This window comes from Symsagittifera roscoffensis, chromosome 1, assembly GCF_963678635.1.
Source record: "Symsagittifera roscoffensis chromosome 1, txSymRosc1.1, whole genome shotgun sequence".
Taxonomy (NCBI): domain Eukaryota; kingdom Metazoa; phylum Xenacoelomorpha; order Acoela; family Convolutidae; genus Symsagittifera; species Symsagittifera roscoffensis.
The window spans coordinates 39,103,911-39,123,946 of NC_087062.1; the positions used below are offsets into that span (position 1 = coordinate 39,103,911).

The 20,036-nt window shown below is 33.8% G+C and overlaps 1 protein-coding gene and 5 non-coding genes across 15 annotated transcripts in view; 5 read left to right on the forward strand and 1 right to left on the reverse strand.

Moving 5' to 3' along the window:
• LOC134844147 (muscle calcium channel subunit alpha-1-like) overlaps nt 1–20,036 on the forward strand; it is a 181,873-nt gene that overhangs the window by 98,327 nt on the left and 63,510 nt on the right. The gene's annotated exons all lie outside the window — the stretch shown is intronic.
• Trnah-gug (transfer RNA histidin (anticodon GUG)) lies at nt 244–315 on the forward strand. The gene has a single exon. It is a non-coding gene; the product is annotated as a tRNA-His (tRNA).
• Trnah-gug (transfer RNA histidin (anticodon GUG)) lies at nt 1,131–1,202 on the forward strand. The gene has a single exon. It is a non-coding gene; the product is annotated as a tRNA-His (tRNA).
• Nucleotides 2,696–2,768, reverse strand: Trnah-gug (transfer RNA histidin (anticodon GUG)). Its single transcript has one exon. It is a non-coding gene; the product is annotated as a tRNA-His (tRNA).
• On the forward strand, nt 3,412–3,483 carry Trnah-gug (transfer RNA histidin (anticodon GUG)). The gene has a single exon. It is a non-coding gene; the product is annotated as a tRNA-His (tRNA).
• Nucleotides 5,832–5,903, forward strand: Trnah-gug (transfer RNA histidin (anticodon GUG)). The gene has a single exon. It is a non-coding gene; the product is annotated as a tRNA-His (tRNA).

The following is a 20,036-nucleotide window of genomic DNA, read 5'->3' on the forward strand; positions in this document are numbered from 1 at the left end:
TAACATTTTAGCTTATTGAAAATCAATCAAAGAAGTTATTCAAAAAATCGTCAGATACAAGAAAACCTTGATTAATGATTAAGGAAAACGATAAAAAACGAGAAATTTTTGCAGAGCTGAGGTAAACCGAAATCAAATTTTATAAGCAAAAAGTCACAAAAGTCTGTCTAGAAACTGTTCCAAATCGCCAAAAGCACCTGAATCTAGAAAAGATATGAAATCGATTGCCTTGCAGTAAAATTGGTCCAGATCGTCTAGTGGTTAGGACATTGCGTTGTGGCCGCAATAACCCAGGTTCGAATCCTGGTCTGGACAGCAGCTTCTGGAAAAAACTTTAAAAATTTACAAACCACATGCCAAAAACAAATAAACGAAACAATAGTTACAGAAAAAAATACAAAACAGTTTCTTTTTGGGAAAATACTGCTCTAAAAAACTAATCCTTAACATTTTAGCTTATTGAAAATCAATCAAAGAAGTTATTCAAAAAATCGTCAGATACCAGAAAACCTTGATTAATGATTAAGGAAGACGATAAAGAACGAGAAATTTTTGCAGAGCTGAGGTAAACCGAAATCAAATTTTATAAGCAAAAAGCCACAAAAGTCTGTCTAGAAACTGTTCCAAATCGCCAAAAGCACCTGAATCTAGAAAAGATATGAAATCGATTGCCTTGCAGTAAAATTGTTCCAGATCGTCTAGTGGTTAGGACATTGCGTTGTGGCCGCAATAACCCAGGTTCGAATCCTGATCTGGACAGCAGCTTTTGGCAAAAACTAAAACATTTTATAAACCACATGCCAAAAACAATTAAACGAAACAATATTTACAGAAAAAAATACAAAGCAGTTTCTTTTAGGAAAATACTGCTCTAAAAAACTAATCCTTAAGATTTTAGCTTATTGAAAATGAATCAAAGAAGTTATTCAAAAAATCATCAGATACCAGAAAACCTTGATTAATGATTAAGGAAAACGCTAAAAAACGAGAAATTTTTGCAGAGCTGAGGTAAACCGAAATTAAATTTCATAAGCAAAAAGCCACAAAAGTCTGTCTAGAAAGAGTTCCAAATCGCCAAAAGCACCTGAATCTAGAAAATATATGAAATCGATTGCCTTGCAGTAAAATTGGTCCAGATCGTCTAGTGGTTAGGACATTGCGTTGTGGCCGCAATAACCCAGGTTCGAATCCTGGTCTGGACAGCAGCTTTTGCCAAAAACTAAAACATTTTATAAACCACATGCCAAAAACAATTAAACGAAACAATATTTAAAGAAAAAAATACAAAACAGTTTCTTTTAGGAAAATACTGCTCTAAAAAACTAATCCTTAACATTTTAGCTTATTGAAAATCAATCAAAGAAGTTATTCAAAAAATCATCAGATGCCAGAAAACCTTGATTAATGACAACGCAAGGTCCTAACCACTAGACGATATGGACCAATTGTACTGCAAGGCAATCGATTTCACATCTCTACTAGATTCAGGTGCTTTTGGCGATTTGGAACTCTTTCTAGACAGACTTTTGTGGCTTTTTGCTTAGCAAATTTGATTTCGGTTTACTTCAGCTCTGCAAAATTTTCTCGTTTTTTTAACGTTTTCTTTAATCTATAATCAAGGTTTTCTAGCTTTAATGATTTTTTGAATAACTTCTTTGATTGATTTTGAATAAGCTAAAATGTTAAGGATTAGTTTTTTAGAGCAGTTTTTTCCTAAAAGAAACTGTTTCGTATTTTTATTCTGTAACTTTTGTTTTGTTAAATTGTTTTTGGCATGTGGTTTGTAAATTTTTGAGGGTTTTTTCCAGAAGCTGCTGTCCAGACCAGGATTCGAACCCGGGTTATTGCGACCACAACGCAATGTCCTGACCATTAGACGATATGGACCAATTGTACTGCAAGGCAATCGATTTCACATCTCTTCTAGATTCAGGTGCTTTTGGCGATTTAGCACTCTTTCTAGACAGACTTTTGTGGCTTTTTGCTTAGCAAAAATGATTTCGGTTTACTTCAGCTCTGCAAATTTTTTTTTAGCGTTTTCATTAATCAATAATCAAGCATTTCTGGCATCTCATAATTTTTCGAATAAGTTCTTTGATTGATTTTCAATAAGCTAAATTGTTAACGATTAGTTTTTGCAGAGCATTATTTTCCTAAAAAAGGAATTTTTCTTACTACTGCAACTATTGTTTCGTTTAATTGTCTTTGGCTTGTGGTTTTTAAATTTTTTTAGTTTTTTTTCCAGCAGCTGCCGTCCAGATAAGGATGCGAACCTGCGTTATTGCGACCACAACGCAATGTACTAACCACTGGACGATCTGGAACGATTGTACTGCAAGGCAATCGATTTCATATAATTTCTAGATTCAGGTGCTTTTGGCGACTTTAAACTCTTTCTAGACAGACTTTTGTGGATTTTTGCTTAGCAAATTTGATTTCGGTTTACTTCAGCTCTGCAAACATGTCTTGTTTTTTTTAGCGTTTTCATTAATCAATAATCAAGCTTTCCCGGCATCTCATAATTTTTCGAATAAGTTCTTTGATTGATTTTCAATAAGCTAAAATGTTAAGGATTAGTTTCTGCAGAGCATTATTTTCCTAAAAAAGGAATTTTTTTTACTACTGCAACTATTGTTTCGTTTAATTGTTTTTGGCATGTGGTTCATAAATTTTTTTAGTTTTTTCCAGAACCTGCTGTCCAGACCAGGATTCGAACCTGGGTTATTGCGGCCACAACGCAATGTCCTAACCACTAGACGATCTGGAACAATTATACTTCAAGGCAATCGATTTCATATATGATTAAGGAAAACGCTAAAAAAACGAGAAATTTTTGCAGAGCTGAAGTAAACCGAAATCAAATTTGCTAAGCAAAAAGCCACAAAAGTCTGTCTAGAAAGAGTTCCAAATCGCCAAAAGCACCTGAATCTAGAAAAGATATGAAATCGATTGCCTTGCAGTACAATTGGTCCAGATCGTCTAGTGGTTAGGACATTGCGTTGTGGTCGCAATAACCCAGGTTCGAATCCTGGACTGCACAGCAGCTTCTGGAAAAAACTAAAAATTTTTATAAACCACATGCCAAAAACAATTAAACGAAACAATAGTTACAGAAAAAAATACAAAACAGTTTCTTATAGGAAAATACTGCTCTGAAAAACTAATCCTTAACATTTTAGCTTATTGAAAATTAATCAAAGTAGTTATTCGAAAAATCATCAGATACCAGAAAACCTTGATTAATGATTAAGGAAAACGCTAAAAAACGAGAAATTTTTGCAGAGCTGACGTAAACCGAAATCAAATTTAATAAGCAAAAAGCCACATAAGTATGTCTAGAAAGAGTTCCAAATCGCCAAAAGCACCTGAATCTTGAAAAAATATGGAATCGATTGCCTTGCAGTAAAATTGGTCCAGATCGTCTAGTGGTTAGGACATTGCGTTGTGGCTGCAATAACCCAGGTTCGAATCCTGGTCTGGACAGCAGCTTCTGGAAAGAACTAAAAAAACTTTATACACCACATGCCAAAAACAATTAAATGGAACAATAGTTACAGAAAAAAAAACAGAACAGTTTCTTTTAGGAAAATGCTGCTCTGCAAAAACTAATCCTTAACAATTTAGCTTATTGAAAATCAATCAAAGAAGTTATTCAAAAAATCATCAGATGCCAGAAAACCCTGATTAATGATTAAGGAAAACGCCAAAAAAACGAGACATTTTTGCAGAGCTGAAGTAAACCGAAATCAAATTTGCTCAGCAAAAAGCCACAAATGTCTGTCTAGAAAGAGTTCAAAATCGCCAAAAGCACCTGAATCTGGAAAAGATATGAAATCGATTGCCCTGCAGTACAATTGGTCCAGATCGTCTAGTGGTTAAGACATTTCATTGTGGCCGCAATAACCCAGGTTGGAATCATGGTCTGGACAGCAGCTTCGGGAAAAAACTAAAAAGTTTTATAAACCACATGCCAAAGACAATTAAACGAAACAACAGTTACAGAAAAAATACAAAAAAGTTTCTTCTAGGAAAAGACTGCTCTGCAAAAACTAATCCCTAACATTTTAGCTTATTGAAAATCAATAAAAGAAGTTATTCAGAAAATCATCAGATACCAGAAAACCTTGATTAATGATTAAGGAAAACGCTAAAAAACGAGAAATTTTCGCAGAGCTGAGGTAAACCGAAATCAAATTTAATAAGCAAAAAGCCACATAAGTATGTCTAGAAAGAGTTCCAAATCGCCAAAAGCACCTGAATCTTGAAAAAATATGAAATCGTTTGCCTTGCCGGACAATTGGTCCAGATTGTCTAGTGGTTAGGACAATGCGTTGTGGCTGAAATCACCCAGGTTTGAATCCTGGTCTGGACAGCAGCTTCTGGAAAAAACTAAAAAATTTTATAAACCACATGCCAAAAACAATTAAACGAAACAATAGTTACAGAAAAAAATACAAAAAAGTTTCTTTTAGGAAAATACTGCTCTAAAAAACTAATCCTTAACATTTTAGCTCATTGAAAATCAATCAAAGAAATTATTCAAAAAATCATTAGATGCCAGAAAACCTTGATTATTGATTAAAGAAAACGCTAAAAAAAACGAGAAAAATTTGCAGAGCTGAAGTAAACCGAAATCAAATTTGCTGAGCAAAAAGCCACAAAAGTCTGTGTAGAAAGAGTTCCAAATCGCCAAAAGCACCTGAATCTGGAAAAGATATGAAATCGATTGCCCTGCAGTACAATTGGTCCAGATCGTCTAGTGGTTAGGACATTCCATTGTGGCCGCAATAACCCAGGTTGGAATCATGGTCTGGACAGCAGCTTCGGGAAAAAACTAAAAAGTTTTATAAACCACATGCCAAAGACAATTAAACGAAACAACAGTTACAGAAAAAATACAAAATCTTGAAAAAATATGAAATCGTTTGCCTTGCCGGACAATTGGTCCAGATCGTCTAGTGGTTAGGACATTGCGTTGTGGCTGCAATAACCCAGGTTTGCAATCATGGTCTGGACAGCAGCTTCTGGAATAAACTAAAAAACTTTATAAACCACATGCCAAAAACAATTAAACGGAACAATAGTTACAGAAAAAAAAAAGAACATTTTCTTTTAGGAAAATACTGCTCTGCAAAAACTAATCCTTAACAATTTAGCTTATTGAAAATCAATCTAAGTTATTCAAAAAATCATCAGATGCCAGAAAACCCTGATTAATGATTAAGGAAAACGCTAAAAAAACGAGCAATTTTTGCAGAACTGAAGTAAACGAAAATCAAATTTGCTAAGCAAAAATTCACAAATGTCTGTCTAGAAAGAGTTCCAAATCGCCAAAAGCACCTGAATCTGGAAAAGATATGAAATCGATTGCCCTGCAGTACAATTGGTCCAGATCGTCTAGTGGTTAGGACATTCCATTGTGGCCGCAATAACCCAGGTTGGAATCATGGTCTGGACAGCAGCTTCGGGAAAAAACTAAAAAGTTTTATAAACCACATGCCAAAGACAATTAAACGAAACAACAGTTACAGAAAAAATACAAAAAAGTTTCTTCTAGGAAAAGACTGCTCTGCAAAAACTAATCCCTAACATTTTAGCTTATTAAAAATCAATCAAAGAAGTTATTCAGAAAATCATTAGATACCAGAAAACCTTGATTAATGATTCAGGAAAACGCTGAAAAAACGAGCAATTTTTGCAGAACTGAAGTAAACCAAAATCAAATTTGCTAAGCAAAAATCCACAAAAGTCTGTCTAAAAAAAGTTTCAAGTCGCCAAGAGCACCTGAATCTAGAAAAAGATATGAAATCGATTGCCTTGCAGTACAATTGGTCCAGATCGTCTAGTGGTTAGGACATTGCGTTGTGGTCGCAATAACCCAGGTTCGAATCCTGGACTGGACAGCAGCTTCTGGAAATAAACTAAAAAGTTTTATAAACCACATGCCAAAAACAATTAAACGAAACAATAGTTACAGAAAAAATTACAAAACAGTTTCTTATAGGAAAATACTGCTCTAAAAAACTAATCCTTAACATTTTAGCTTATTGAAAATCAATCAAAGAAATTATTCAAAAAATCATCAGATACCAGAAAACCTTGATTAATGATTAAGGAAAACGCTAAAAAACGAGAATTTTTTGCAGAGCTGAGGTAAACCAAAATCAAATTTCATAAGCAAAAAGCCACAAAAGTAGGTCTAGAAAGTGTTCCAAATCGCCAAAAGCACCTGAATCTGGAAAAGATATGAAATCAATTGCCCTGCAGTACAATTGGTCCAGATCGTCTAGTGGTTAGGACATTCCATTGTGGCCGCAATAACCCAGGTTGGAATCATGGTCTGGACAGCAGCTTCTAGAAAAAACTAAAAAATTTTATAAACCACATGCCAAAGACAATTAAACGAAACAATTAAAAGCAAAAACTAATCCCTAACATTTTAGCTTTTTGAAAATCAATCAAAGAAGCTTTTCAAAAAATCATCAGATGCCAGAAAACCTTGATTAATGATTAAGGAAAACGCTAAAAAAACGAGCAATTTTTGCAGAACTGAAGTAAACCAAATTTGCTAAGCAAAAATCCACAAAAGTCTGTCTAAAAAGAGTTTCAAGTCGCCAAAAGCACCTGAATCTAGAAAAAATTATGAAATCGATTACCTTGCAGTACAATTGGTCCAGGTCGTCTAGTGGTTAGGACATTGCGTTGTGGCCGCAATAACCCAGGTTCGAATCTGGTCTGGACAGCAGCTTCTAGAAAAAACTAAAAAATTTTATAAACCACATGCCAAAAACAATTAAACGGAACAATAGTTACCGAAAAAATAATGAACAGTTTCTCTAGGAAAATACTGCTCTGCAAAAACTAATCCTTAACAATTTAGCTTATTGAAAATCAATCAAAGAAGTTATTCAAAAAATCATCAGATGCCAGAAAACCCTGATTAATGATTAAGGAAAACGCTAAAAAAAAACGAGAAATTTTTGCAGAGCTGAAGTAAAACGAAATCAAATTTCATAAGCAAAAAGCCACAAAAGTAGGTCTAGAAAATGTTCCAAATCGCCAAAAGCACCTGAATCTGGAAAAGATTATGAAATCGATTGCCCTGCAGTACAATTGGTCCAGATCGTCTAGTGGTTAGGACATTCCATTGTGGCCGCAATAACCCAGGTTGGAATCATGGTCTGGACAGCAGCTTCTGGAAAAAACTAAAAAAATTTATAAAGCACATGCCAAAGACAATTAAACGAAACAACAGTTACAGAAAAAATACAAAACAGTTTCTTCTAGGAAAATACTGCTCTGCAAAAACTAATCCCTAACATTTTAGCTTATTGAAAATCAATCAAAGAAGTTTTTCAAAAAATCATCAGATGCCAGAAAACCTTGATTAATGATTAAGGAAAACCCTAAAAAAAACGAGCAATTATTGCAGAACTGAAGTAAACCAAAATCAAATTTGCTAAGCAAAAATCCACAAAAGTCTGTCTAAAAAGAGTTTCAAGTCGCCAAAAGCACCTGAATCTAGAAAAAAAATATGAAATCGATTACCTTGCAGTACAATGGATTCAAATCTTCTAGTAGTTAGGACCATTGCGTTCTGGCCGCAATAACCCAGGCTCGAATCCTGGTCTGGACAGCAGCTTATGGAAAAAACTAACAATTTTTATAAACCACATGCCAAAGACAATTAAACGAAACAATAGTTACAGAAAAAATACAAAACAGTTTCTTTTAGGAAAATATTGCTCTGCAAAAACTAATGCTTAATAATTACGCTTACTGAAAATCAATCAAAGAAGTTATTCAAAAAACCATCAGTTGCCAGAAAACTTTGATTAATGATTAAGGAAAATGCTAAAAAAAAACGAGAAATTTTTGCAGAGCTGAAGTAAACCGAAATCAAATTTGCTAAGCAAAAATCCACAAAAGTCTGTCTAGAAAGAGTTCAAAGTCGCCAGAAGCACCTGAATCTAAAAAATATATGAAATCGATTGCCTTGCTGTAGAATTGGTCCAGATCATCTAGTGGTTAGGACATGGCGTTATGACCGCAGTAACCCAGGTTCGAATCCTGGTCTGGACAGCAGCTTCTGGAAAAAACTAACAATTTTTATAAACCACATGCCAAAGACAATTAAACGAAACAATAGTTACAGAAAAAATACAAAACAGTTTCTTTTAGGAAAATACTGCTCTGCAAAAACTAATGTTTAACAATTTAGCTTACTGAAAATCAATCAAAGAAGTTATTCAAAAAATCATCAGATGCCAGAAAACCTTGATTAATGATTTAGGAAAACGCTAAAAAAACGAGAAATTTTGCAGAGCTGAAAAAAACAAAAGTCAAATTTGCTAAGCAAAAATCTACAAAAGTCTGTCTAAAAAGAGTTTCAAGTCGCCAAAAGCACCTGAATCTTGAAAAAATATGAAATCGATTGCCTTGCAGGACAATTGGTCCAGATTGTCTAGTGGTTAGGACAATGCGTTGTGGCCGAAATCACCCAGGTTTGAATCCTGGTCTGGACAGGAGCTTCTGGAAAAAACTAAAATATTTTATAAACCACATGCCAAAAACAATCAAACGAAACAATAGTTACAGAAAAAATACAAAACAGTTTCTTTTAGGAAAATACTGCTCTGCAAAAACTAATCCTTAACAATTTAGTTTATTGAAAATCAATCAAAGAAGTTATTCAAAAAATCATCAGATGCCAGAAAACCTTGATTAATGATTAAGGAAAACGCTAAAAAAAAACGATAAATTTTTGCAGAGCTGAAGTAAACCCAAATTGAATTTGCTAAGCAAACATCCACAAAAGTCTGTCTAGAAAGAGTTCCAAACGGCAAAAGCACCTGAATCTAGAAAAGATATGAAAGCGATTGACTTGCAGTGCAATTGGTCCAGATCGTCTAGTGGTTAGGACATTCAGTTTTGGCCGCAATAACCCAGGTTCGAATCCTGGTCTGGACAGCAGCTTCTGGAAAAAACCTAAAAACTTTATAAACCACAAGCCAAAGACAATTAAACGAAACAATAGTTGCAGAAGTAAAAAAAAAATCCTTTATTAGGAAAATAATGCTCTGCAAAAACTACTCCTTAACACTTTAGCTTATTGAAAATCAATCAAAGAACCCTTTCAAAAATCATGAGATGTCAGAAAAGCTTGATTATTGATTAATGAAAAAGCTAAAAAAAAAACAAGAAATTTTTGCAGAGCTGAAGTAAACCGAAATCAAATTTGCTAAGCAAAAATCCACAAAAGTCTGTCTAGAAAGAGTTCCAAATCGCCAAAAGCACCTGAATCTAGAAAATATATGAAATCGATTGCCTTGCTGTACAATTGGTCCAGATCATCTAGCGGTTAGGACATGGCTTTTGACCGCAATAACCCAGGTTCGAATCCTGGTCTGGACCGCAGCTTCTGGAAAAAAAATAAAAAATTTATAAACCACATGCCAAAGACAATTGAACGAAACAATTGTTACAGAAAAAATACAAAACAGTTTCTTATAGGAAAATACTGCTCTGGAAAAACTAATCCTTAACATTTCAGCTTTTTGAAAATCAATCAACGAAGTTATTCAAAAAATCATCAGATGCCAGAAAACCTTGATTAATGATTAAGGAAAACGCTAAAAAAAAATTTGCATAGCTGAAGTAAACCGAAATCAATTTTTCTAAGCAAAAATCCATAAAAGTCTGTCTAGAAAGAGTTCAAAGTCGCCAAAAGCACCTGAATCTTGAAAAAAAATGAAATCGATTGCCTTGCAGGACAATTGGTCCAGATTGTCTAGTGGTTAGGATAATGCGTTGTGGCCGAAATCACCCAGGTTTGAATCCTGGTCTGGACAGCAGCTTCTGGAAAAAATTAAAATATTTTATAAACCACATGCCAAAAACAATCAAACGAAACAAAAGTTACAGAAAAAATACAAAACAGTTTCTTTTAGGAAAATACTGCTCTGCAAAAACTAATCCTTAACAATTTAGTTTTTTGAAAATCAATCAAAGAAGTTATTCAGAAAACCATCAGTTGCCAGAAAACTTTGATTAATGATTAAGAAAAATGCTAAAAAAACGAGAAATTTTTGCAGAGCTGAAGTAAACCGAAATCAAATTTGCTAAGCAAAAATCCACAAAAGTCTGTCTAGAAAGAGTTCAAAGTCGCCAGAAGCACCTGAATCTAAAAAATATATGAAATCGATTGCCTTGCTGTAGAATTGGTCCAGATCATCTAGTGGTTAGGACATGGCGTTATGACCGCAATAACCCAGGTTCGAATCCTGGTCTGGACAGCAGCTTCTGGAAAAATAATAAAAAAATTTATAAACCACATGCCAAAGACAATTGAACGAAACAATTGTTACAGAAATAAATACAAAGGAGTTTCTTTTAGGAAAATACTGCTCTGCAAAAACTAATCCTTAGTATATTAGCTTATTGAAAATCAATCAAAGAAGTTATTCAAAAAATCATCAGATGCCAGAAAACCTTGATTATTGATTAAGGAAAACGCTAAAAAAAAACGAGCAATTTTGCAGAACTGAAGTAAACCAAAATCAAATTTGCTAAACGAAAATCCACAAAAGTCTTTAAAGAGTTTCAATTCGCCAGTAGCACCTGAATCTAGAAAAATTTTGAAATCGATTACCTTGCAGTACAATTGATCTAGATGGCAATGTCCTAACCACTAGACGATCTTGATCAATTGTATTGATAATTGTCGATCTTAGATCTCTTCTAGACTCAGGTGCTTTTGGTGACTTATAACGCTTTCTAGACAGTGTTTTGTTGATAAAGTCTTGATAAATTTGTTTCTGAGTTTCTTCCGCTCTGCAAATTTTTCTTTTTTTTAGATTGTTCCGCTGCATGATCTAAACTATTACACGAAATGAACCAAATGCAAAAGATAAAAATCAATTTTGGCATCAATCTTAGATCGGAATTATTTGGCGTCCTATGATTCTTTCGAACCTTTATTTGATTGATTTCTGATGAGCTAAAAAGCTAAGGATAAATTATCTTAAAACATTTTTTTCTATAAGAGAAAACTTTTTGTTTTTTTTTCTACATCTGTAAACTAATTCTTTGTAGAAATGTCTCTGAAAAAAGGTTTTGTAAACTTCTTAGTTTTTTTCCAGCAGCTGCTGTCCAGAACAGGATTCGACCCTGGGTTGTTGCGGCCACAACGCAATGTCCTAACCACTAGACAATCTGGAAAAACGTTACTGCAAAACAATCGATTTTAGATATTTTCTAGATTCAGGTGCTTTGGGAGACTTGGAACTCTTTCTGGACAGACTTTTGTGGATTTTTTATTAGCAAATTTGATTTCGGTTTTTACTTCAGCTCTGCAAAAATGTATTGTTTTTTAAACGTTTTCCTTAATCATTAATCAAGGTTTTCTGGCATCTGATGATTTTTTGAATAACGTCTTTGATTGATTTTCAATAAGTTGAAATGTTGAGGACTATTTTTTGCAGTCCTATTCTAAACGAGGAAACTGTTTTAAATTTACTTCTGTAAATATTGTTTAGTTTAATTGTCTCTGGAATGAGGTTTTTTGAAAGTTTTAGTTTTTCCAGCGGCTGCGTCCAGGCCAGGATTCCAGCCCGGGTTGTAGCGGTTACAACGCAATGTCCTAACCACTAGACGATCTGGACCAATTGTATTGCAAAAAACTCGATTTCAGACCTTTTCTAAACTGAGGTGCTTTTGACGACTTGTAACTTTTTTTAGACAGACTTTTATCGATTTTTGCCTTCCAAGTTTGTTTTTAGTATACTTCAGCTCTGCAAATTTTTCTCGTGTTTTAGCGTTTTCTTCAATCATTAATCAGATTTTTAGCGTCTCATGATTTTCTTTAAAACTTTTTTTGATTGATTTCCAATAAGTTGAAATGTTAAGGACTAATTTTTGCAGAGTACTATTTTCCTAAAAGAGGAAACTGTTTTATATTTACTTCTGTAAATACTGTTTTGTTTTATTGTCTCTGGAATGAGGTTTTGTAAACTTTGACGTTTTTTTTTTCAACAGCTGCTGTCCAGACCAGGATTCGACACTGGGTTGTTTCGGATACAATGCATTGTCCTAACCACTAGATGATCTGAACCAACTACTGCATCACAGTCGATTTTCAGATCTTTTCCATTTTTTTAGAATCAGATGCTTTTGGTGACTTATAACGCTTTCTAGACAGTGTTTTGTTGATAAAGTCTTGACAAATTTGTTTCCGAGTTTTTTCCGCTCTGCTAATTTTTCTGTTTTTTAGCATGTTCCGCTGCATATTCTAAACTATTACACGACATGGACCAGTTACAAATGATTAGAATCAATTTTGGCATCAATCTTAAATCGGAATTATTTGACGTCCTATGATTCTTTTGAACATTTATTTGATTGATTTCTGATGAGCTAAAAAGCTAAGAATAAGTTATCTTAAAACATTTTTTTCTATTAGAGAAAACTTTTCGTTTTTTTTCTACATCTGTAAACTAATTCTTTGTAAAAATGTCTCTGAAAAAAGGTTTTTTATAAACTTTTTAGTTTTTTTCCAGCAGCTGCTGTCCAGGCCAGGATTCGACCCTGGGCTGTTGTGACCACAACGCAATGTCCTAACCACTAGACGATCTGGAAAAATGTTACTGCAAAACCATTTTTTTTGGATATTTTCTAGATTCATGTGCTTTGGGAGACTTGGATCTCTTTCTAGACAGTCTTTTGTGGATTTTGCCTAGCAAATTTGATTTAGGTTTATTGCAGAGCTGAAGTAAGCCGAAATCAAATTTGCTAAGCAAAAATCCACAAAAGTCTGTCTAGAAAGAGTTCAAAGTCGCCAAAAGCACCTGAATCTAGAAAATATATGAAATCGATTGCCTTGCTGTACAATTGGTCCAGATCATCTAGCGGTTAGGACATGGCTTTTGACCGCAATAACCCAGGTTCGAATCCTGGTCTGGACCGCAGCTTCTGGAAAAAAAATAAAAAATTTATAAACCACATGCCAAAAACAATTGAACGAAACAATTGTTACAGAAAAAATACAAAACAGTTTCTTATAGGAAAATACTGCTCTGCAAAAACTAATCCTTAACATTTCAGCTTTTTGAAAATCAACCAACGAAGTTATTCAAAAAATCATCAGATGCCAGAAAACCTTGATTAATGATTAAGGAAAACGCTAAAAAAAATTTGCATAGCTGAAGTAAACCGAAATCAATTTTGCTAAGCAAAAATCCATAAAAGTCTGTCTAGAAAGATTTCAAAGTCGCCAAAAGCACCTGAATCTTGAAAAAAAATGAAATCGATTGCCTTGCAGGACAATTGGTCCAGATTGTCTAGTGGTTAGGACACTGCGTTGTGGCCGAAATCACCCAGGTTTGAATCCTGGTCTGGACAGCAGCTTCTGGAAAAAATTAAAATATTTTATAAACCACATGCCAAAAACAATCAAACGAAACAAAAGTTACAGAAAAAATACAAAACAGTTTCTTTTAGGAAAATACTGCTCTGCAAAAACTAATCCTTAACAATTTAGTTTATTGAAAATCAATCAAAGAAGTTATTCAAAAAACCATCAGTTGCCAGAAAACCTTGATTAATGATTAAGGAAAATGCTAAAAAAACGAGAAATTTTTGCAGAGCTGAAGTAAACCGAAATCAAATTTGCTAAGCAAAAATCCACAAAAGTCTGTCTAGAAAGAGTTCAAAGTCGCCAGAAGCACCTGAATCTAAAAAATATATGAAATCGATTGCCTTGCTGTAGAATTGGTCCAGATCATCTAGTGGTTAGGACATGGCGTTATGACCGCAATAACCCAGGTTCGAATCCTGGTCTGGACAGCAGCTTCTGGAAAAATAATTTAAAAATTTATAAACCACATGCCAAAGACAATTGAACGAAACAATTGTTACAGAAATAAATACAAAGGAGTTTCTTTTAGGAAAATACTGCTCTGCAAAAACTAATCCTTAGTATATTAGCTTATTGAAAATCAATCAAAGAAGTTATTCAAAAAATCATCAGATGCCAGAAAACCTTGTTTAATGATCAAGGAGAACGCTAAAAAAAACTAGAAGTTTTTGCAGAGCTGAAGTAAACCTTAATCAAATTTGCTAAGCAAAAAGCCACAAAAGTCTGTCTAGAAAGAGTTCCAAACAGCCAAAAGCACCTGAATCTAGAAAAGATATAAAATCGATTGCCTTGCAGTACAATTGGTCAAGATCGTCTAGTGGTTAGGACATTGCGTTGTGGCCGCAATAACCCAGGTTCGAAACCTAATCTGGACAGCAGCTTCTGGAAAAAACTAAAACATTTTTTTTACCGCATGCCAAAAACAATTAAACGAAACAATAGTTACCGAAAAAATACAAAACAGTTTCTTTTAGGAAAATACTGCTCTGGAAAAACTAATCCTCAACAATTTAGCTTATTGAAAATCAATAGAATAAGTTATTCAAAAAATCATCAGATGCCAGAAAACCTTGATTTTTGATTAAGGAAAACGCTAAAAAAACGAGCAATTTTGCAGAACTGAAGTAAACCAAAATCAAATTTGCTAAACGAAAATCCACAAAAAGTCTTTAAAGAGTTTCAATTCGCCAGTAGCACCTGAATCTAGAAAAAATTTGAAATCAATTACCTTGCTGTACAATTGATCTAGATCGCAATGTCCTAACCACTAGACGATCTTGATCAATTGTATTGATAATTGTCGATCTTAGATCTCTTCTAGACTCAGGTGCTTTTGGTGACTTATAACGCTTTCTAGACAGTGTTTTGTTGATAAAGTCTTGACAAATTTGTTTCTGAGTTTCTTCCGCTCTGCAAATTTTTCTTTTTTTTAGGTTGTTCCGCTGCATAATCTATACTAATACACGACATGAACCAAATGCAAAAGATAAGAATCAATTTTGGCATCAATCTTAGATCGGAATTATTTGGCGTCCTATGATTCTTTCGAACCTTTATTTGATTGATTTCTGATGAGCTAAAAAGCTAAGGATAAATTATCTTAAAACATTTTTTTCTATAAGAGAAAACTTTTTGTTTTTTTTCTACATCTGTAAACTAATTCTTTGTAGAAATGTCTCTGAAAAAAGGTTTTGTAAACTTCTTAGTTTTTTTCCAGCAGCTGCTGTCCAGAACGGGATTCGACCCTGGGTTGTTGCGGCCACAACGCAATGTCCTAATCACTAGACAATCTGGAAAAACGTTACTGCAAAACAATCGATTTTAGATATTTTCTAGATTCAGGTGCTTTAGGAGACTTGGAACTCTTTCTGGACAGACTTTTGTGGATTTTTTATTAGCAAATTTGATTTCGGTTTTTACTTCAGCTCTGCAAAAATGTATTGTTTTTTAAACGTTTTCCTTAATCATTAATCAAGGTTTTCTGGCATCTGATGATTTTTTGAATAACGTCTTTGATTGATTTTCAATAAGTTGAAATGTTAAGGACTATTTTTTGCAGTCCTATTCTAAAAGAGGAAACTGTTTTAAATTTACTTCTGTAAATATTGTTTAGTTTAATTGTCTCTGGAATGAGGTTTTTTGAAAGTTTTAGTTTTTCCAGTGTCCAGGCCAGGATTCCAGCCCGGGTTGTAGCGGTTACAACGCAATGTCCTAACCACTAGACGATCTGGACCAATTGTATTGCAAAAAAAATCGATTTTAGACCTTTTCTAAACTGAGGTGCTTTTGACGACTTGTAACTTTTTTTAGACAGACTTTTATCGATTTTTGATTTCCAAGTTTGTTTTTAGTATACTTCAGCTCTGCAAATTTTTCTCGTGTTTTAGCGTTTTCTTCAATCATTAATCAGATTTTTGGCGTCTCATGATTTTCTTTAAAACTTCTTTGATTGATTTCCAATAAGTTGAAATGTTAAGGACTAATGTTTGCAGAGTACTATTTTCCTAAAAGAGGAAACTGTTTTATATTTACTTCTGTAAATACTGTTTTGTTTTATTGTCTCTGGAATGAGGTTTTGTAAACTTTGACGTTTTTTTTTCAACAGCTGCTGTCCAGACCAGGATTCGACACTGGGTTGTTTCGGATACAATGCATTGTCCTAACCACTAGATGATCTGAACCAACTGTACTGCATCGTAGTCGATTTTCAGATCTTTTCCATTTTTTTAGAATCAGATGCTTTTGGTGACTTATAACGCTTTCTAGACAGTGTTTTGTTGATAAAGTCTTGACAAATTTGTTTCCGAGTTTTTTCCGCTCTGCTAATTTTCTGTTTTTTAGCATGTTCCGCTGCATATTCTAAACTATTACACGACATGGACCAGTTACAAATGATTAGAATCAATTTTGGCATCAATCTTAAATCGGAATTATTTGACGTCCTATGATTCTTTTGAACATTTATTTGATTGATTTCTGATGAGCTAAAAAGCTAAGAATAAGTTATCTTAAAACATTTTTTTCTATCAGAGAAAACTTTTCGTTTTTTTTCTACATCTGTAAACTAATTCTTTGTAGAAATGTCTCTGAAAAAAGGTTTTTTATAAACTTTTTAGTTTTTTTCCAGCAGCTGCTGTCCAGAGCAGGATTCGACCCTGGGCTGTTGTGACCACAACGCAATGTCCTAACCACTAGACGATCTGGAAAAATGTTACTGCAAACCCATTTTTTTTTGGATATTTTCTAGATTCATGTGCTTTGGGAGACTTGGATCTCTTTCTAGACAGTCTTTTGTGGATTTTGCCTAGCAAATTTGATTTAGGTTTACTTCAGCTATGCAAAATTTTTTTTAGCGTTTTCCTTATTCATTAATCAAGGTTTTCTGGCATCTGATGATTTTTTGAATAACTTCTTTGATTGATTTTCAATAAGCTGAAATGTTAAGGACTAATTTTTGCAGAGTACTATTTTCCTAAAAGAGGAAACTGTTTTATATTTTCTTCTGTAAATATTGTTTTGTTTTATTGTCTCTGGAATGAGGTTTTGTAAACTTCTTAGTTTTTTTTTCCAACAGCTGCTGTCCAGACCAGGATTCGACCCTGGGTTGTTTCGGATACAATGCATTGTCCTAACTACTAGATGATCTGAACCAACTGTACTGCATCGCAGTCGATTTTCAGATCTTTTCCATTTTTTAGAATCAGGTGCTTTTGGTGACTTATAACGCTTTCTAGACAGTGTTTTGTTGATAAAGTCTTGACAAATTTGTTTCCGAGTTTCTTCTGCTCTGCAAATTTTTCTGTTTTTAGCATGTTCTGCTGCATATTCTATACTATTACACGACATGGACCAATTGCAAATGATTAGAATCAATTTTTGCATCAATCTTAAATCGGAAATATTTGGCGTCCTATGATTCTTTTGAACATTTTTTTGATTGATTTCTGATGAGATAAAAAGCTAAGGATAAGTTATCGTAAAACATTTTTTTTCTATAAGAGAAAACTTTTCGTTTTTTTCTACATCTGTAAAGTAATTCTTGATAGAAATGTATTTGATAAAAGGTTTTGTACACTTTAAGTTTTTTTTCCAGCAGCTGGTGTCCAGACCAGGATTCGGCCCTGGGTTGTTGCGGCCACAACGCAATGTCCTAACCACTAGACGATCTGGAAAAATGTTACTGCAAAACAATCGATTTTAGATTTTTTCAAGATTCAGGTGCTTTTGGAGACTTGGAACTCTTTCTAGACAGACTTTTGTGGATTTTCGTTTAGCAAATTTGATTTTGGTTTACTTCAGTTCTGCAAAATTGCTCGTTTTTTTTAGCGTTTTCCTTAATCAATAATCAAGGTTTTCTGGCATCTGATCATTTTTTGAATAACTTCTTCTATTGATTTTCAATAAGCTAAATTGTTAAGGATTAGTTTTTGCAGAGCAGTATTTTCCTAAAAGAAACTGTTTTGTATTTTTTCGGTAACTATTGTTTCGTTTAATTGTTTTTGGCATGCGGTAAAAAAATGTTTTAGTTTTTTCCAGAAGCTGCTGTCCAGATTAGGTTTCGAACCTGGGTTATTGCGGCCACAACGCAATGTCCTAACCACTAGACGATCTGGAAAAATGTTACTGCAAAACAATCGATTTTAGATATTTTCTAGATTCAGGTGCTTTTGGAGACTTGGAACTCTTTCTAGACAGACTTTTGTGGATTTTCGTTTGGCAAATTTGATTTTGGTTTACTTCAGTTCTGCAAAATTGCTCGTTTTTTTTTAGCGTTTTCCTTAATCAATAATCAAGGTTTTCTGGCATCTGATCCTTTTTTGAATAAATTCTTCTATTGATTTTCAATAAGCTAAATTGTTAAGGATTAGTTTTTGCAGAGCAGTATTTTCCTAAAAGAAACTGTTTTGTGTTTTTTCGGTAACTATTGTTTCGTTTAATTGTTTTTGGCATGCAGTAAAAAAATGTTTTAGTTTTTTCCAGAAGCTGCTGTCCAGATTAGGTTTCGAACCTGGGTTATTGCGGCCACAACGCAATGTCCTAACCACTAGACGATCTGGAAAAATGTTACTGCAAAACAATCGATTTTAGATATTTTCTAGATTCAGGTGCTTTTGGAGACTTGGAACTCTTTCTAGACAGACTTTTGTGGATTTTTGCATAACAAATTTGATTTCGGTTTACTTCAGCTCTGCAAAAATTTATTGTTTTTTAAGCGTTTTCATTAATCATTAATCAACGTTATCTGGCATCTGATGATTTTTTGAATAACTTCTTTGATTGATTTTCAACAAGCTGAAATGTTAAGGACTAGTTTTTGCAGAGCAATATTTTCCTAAAAGAGGAAACTGTTTTATATTTACTTCTGTAAATATTGTTTTGCTTAATTGTCTCTGGAATGAGGTTTCTTAAAGTTTTTAGTTTTTCCAGCGGCTGCCGTCCAGACCAGGATTCCAGCCCGGGTTGTAGCGGTCACTACGCAATGTCCTAACCACTAGACAATCTGGACCAATTGTATTGCAAAAAAAAATTGACTTTAGACCTTTTCTAAGCTGATGTGCTTTTGACGACTTGTAACTCTTTTTAGACAGACTTTTATTGATTTTTGCTTTCCAAGTTTGTTTTTAGTTTACTTCAGCTCTGCAACATTTTCTCGTGTTTAAGCGTTTTCTTCAATCCTTAATCAGATTTTTGGCGTCTCATGATTTGCTTTAAAACTTTTTTGGTTGATTTCCAATAAGCTGAAATGTTAAGGACTAATTTTTGCAGAGTAATAATTTCCTAAAAGAGGAAACTGTTTTATAATTTTTCTGTAAATATTGTTTTGTTTAATTGTCTCTGGAATGAGGTTTTGTAAACTTCGTAGTTTTTTCCCAACAGCTGCTGTCCAGACCAGGTTTCGACCCTGGGTTGTTTCGGATTCAGTGCATTGTCATAACCACTAGATGATCTGAACCAACTGTACTGCATCGCAGTCGATTTCCAGATATTTTCCTTATTTTCGAATATGGTGCTTTTGGTGACTTATAACGCTTTCTAGACAGTGTTTTGTTGATTAAGGCTTGACAAATTTGTTTCCTAGTTTCTTCCGCTTTGCAAATTTTTGTTTTTTAGCTTGTTCCGCTGTATACTCTATAGTAATTCACGAAATGGACCAATTGCAAATGATTAGAATCAATTTTGGCATCAATCTTAAATCGGAATTATTTGGCGTCCTATGATTCTTTCGAACATTTATTTGGTTGTTTTCTGATGAGCTAAAAAGCTAAGGATAAGTTATTGTAAAACATTTTTTTCTATAAGAGAAAACTTTTCGTTTCTTTCTCCATCTGTAAAGTTATTCTTGTTAGAAATGTCTCTGAAAAAAGGTTTTGTAAACTTTTTAGTTTTTTTTCAACAGCTGCTGTCCAGGCCAGGATTCGACCCTGGGTTGTTTCGGATACAATGCATTGTCCTAACCACTAGATGATCTGAACCAACTGTACTGCATCGCAGTCGATTTTCAGATCTTTTCCATTTTTTTTAGAATCAGGTGCTTTTGGTAACTTATAACGCTTTCTAGACAGTGTTTTGTTGATAAAGTCTTGACAAATTTGTTTCCGAGTTTCTTCCGCTCTGCTAATTT